The sequence below is a fragment of the Heterocephalus glaber genome, unplaced genomic scaffold, assembly GCF_053883595.1.
Source record: "Heterocephalus glaber isolate CG9 unplaced genomic scaffold, H.glaber_assembly_v1.0 deba00000347, whole genome shotgun sequence".
In the NCBI taxonomy this organism is placed as follows: domain Eukaryota; kingdom Metazoa; phylum Chordata; class Mammalia; order Rodentia; family Bathyergidae; genus Heterocephalus; species Heterocephalus glaber.
The window spans coordinates 26732182-26735144 of NW_028258143.1; the positions used below are offsets into that span (position 1 = coordinate 26732182).

The 2963-nt window shown below is 35.2% G+C and overlaps 1 pseudogene; it reads left to right on the top strand.

Annotated features, from left to right (window-relative positions):
- Positions 1 to 443: 443 nt before the first annotated feature.
- Positions 444 to 1465, top strand: LOC101697162 (small ribosomal subunit protein mS35 pseudogene; annotated as a pseudogene).
- The last annotated feature ends 1498 nt before the right edge of the window (positions 1466 to 2963 follow it).

The window sequence follows — 2963 nt, forward strand, 5'->3', positions numbered from 1 at the left end:
TAAGATAAATGCTATAAGGTCTGAGATGAAGCCAAAAATTCATGATATGGATGGATAATTACTCACTAAGGTAGAAAACTTAGTGAAGTCAAAGATGACCAATAGAAACTGTCCAACACAAAGCAAAAGAAAAAAAAAACAAAACAAATGACAACAACAACAACAAAAAGTTACAGAAAGGAGCAGAGTGAACAGTGAGACCAGCGCAACCATCCTAACAAAAATGTCACTGCAATAACTAACAAAATTGGCTTGTTCCTTCCGGCTTGCCGTTCTTACAGCCATGGTGGTCGCCATGTTCCCGTGGCGGTTCATTTTGCCGGCCTTCTCCACTGCCGTGACCAGCCACTTACACTCGGAGACCTAGCCTGCATACAGGAGAAAGAACATCCAAAAGTGAAAGGCAAATGAGAAGACAGGCACTACCTCCTAGAACAGAGAAAATGGCTGTTGACCAGGACTGGCCTAGTGTATACCCTGTTGCAGTGCCCTTTAAGCCCTCTGCAGTGCCTCTCCCTGTTCGGATGGGTTATCCAGTGAAAAAGGGCATTCCTATGGCAAAGGAAGGAAATCTAGAACTTCTAAAGATCCCTGATTTTCTTCGTTTGACTCCTGTAGCAATTAGAAAGCACTGCCAAGCTCTTAAAGGAGGAACTTTCATTCAAAAAAAAAAAAATGGAGAGGACTGGGGATTTAGCTCAGCGCCTGCCTCGAAAGCGCAAGGTCCCAAGTTCGATTCCCAGTACAAAAAAAAAAAAAATTGGAGAAAATACAGAGATCCTAAAACAGGAATAGTAACCTTACTCTTGAAACAAGATTTCTGCACCGAGTGGCCAGCGGCACTATACAGTGATGTGAAATGTGCGAAGCATTTTCCAATTGAAATTGACACTGCTGATTATGTTTCATCAGGACCATCTGTTCAAAACCCCAAAGCACAAGGAGTAACCTTAAGGGTGAAACTTTCTAGTTTGAATTTAGATAATCAGGCAAAGAAGAAATTGATTAAACTTGTAGGAGAACGATACTGCAAGACTAGGGATGTACTCACCATCAAAACAGATAGATGCCCTTTAAAGAGACAGAACTATGATTATGCACTGTATCTACTGACAGTATCATACCATGAATCTTGGAAAGCTGAAGAATGGGAAAAAAATAAGACTGAAATAGACATCGACGAATATATATGGAAAAATACCTCCTCAGAAAAAAATATCCTGGAAACACTTCTCCAAATTAGCATTGCTGAGAAAAAACGTAGAAGTAAATAAAGAAGAGCTCCTTGGTACTAAAGCGTACCTATCAAAAGACTCTTGTTAGTCTTAAGAATGAGGGGGAAAATGAAATTACCCTTTCTCAGTACAAAGAGTCAGTGAAGAGACTGTTAAATCTAACATTAGTTGTGAAGTGGGAAGATCTGCTTTATTTTACAATACATGTAATCAATATCTAATTTGATGTAAAAGTGAAAATGTTTAAAAACCACTTCTTACCCAAGAGTTAATTTTAAAATTATCTGTAATCATAACAAATAAATAAATAAAAATAACTAACAAAATCATGGGGGAAGTAAGGCAAACAGAAAAAGTAAAAATTAAAACTGGAAAAAAGGCTAACAAATTTGATAAAAAGTATAAAACCACATAGTTGAGAAATCCATTAAAATTACTACAAGATAAAAATAAAAACCAAAACCAACTGAACCTGGATACAAAAACTGTTTAAACACAATTTAAAAAGAACTAAAACAACCAAGGAAAAAGGTATTTTCTGGAAAGACTAATAAAGATACAAATTACAGCAAAATTTTTACTAGAAATTTTGTGAACAAGAAGATAGTTGTGTCAGTACTTCACTGAAAGAAAAGTTTAAATGAAAAGAAAAAGGAAAATTCTGCTATCATTCTATACCTAGAGAACATACTTTTCAAAAAGTAAGTTGAAATAAAGAAAATGTACAAGGCTAAAGTAATTCTTCAGTCCCACTAATGGTGATATTTCATGCAAAAGGGACATGATAATAGTAGGAGGTTAAGGGATGGTTTTGAAATCTCATTTGAGGCAAAATATGTATTTTTCTTCTCCTTTACAGAAGAATGAAGTTTTTATGCTGGTATTGAGAGCAGTTATTCTTTAAAAAATGGGATCATATAAAGAATAAATTTTAAAAAATTAAAAATGTTATCATAGCAGTTATCTAGGAAAAGAGATATTATCAGATGCTCAGTGCTTTGAGGTTTGCAGAGGACAAGCTGCTTGGATCTTGAGACTGAGCACTGAGAGAATCCACAAACAAGAGCCCAAGGGCATGGGATGATGGAGCTCTGTGGCTTGGTAAGGCTTCCCAGGATGCACACTACCTGGGTGAGGTCAGGGTCTGGGTTGATCAAAGGGGTCTGCAGAATCAGGTTAGGCCAGTTTTCATAACTGACCCTAAGATTAGAAACAAGCATAAGTAATAACAATCAGATGAGTATTCAGTGTTCTCCTGATTAAATCAGAAGCATGAATATTGCCCTGGATTGGAATTATTATACAGGAGGAAAGAGCCATGAGAAGAGGTATGAAACTTTTTGATGATACCATTATGTAGTTTTATTTAAAAATACATTGAATTACAAGCATATATATATATATATATATATATATATATATAGTGTCGTAAGAAACAATGTTTCTCTTATTGATAGCATTTTGGAAAACTGTAGTAAAATCTCTACAGAATCCACCAATCTTATTCATATATCTTTGGTTTTATTTATATTCACAAATACTCATTGATGCAGGAGCATTTAGTTCTACACAACTTTGTCACATGTACTGGTTATTTCATCTACCTAAAAAATCAAGGTGTTAAATAATATTATCATCACAAGCATCCCTCCTCTTATGCCTTCCTAACCATGTTTTTATAACTGTTTCAACAGTAATCTATCTTTATTGTGATAGTGTCATAAATTT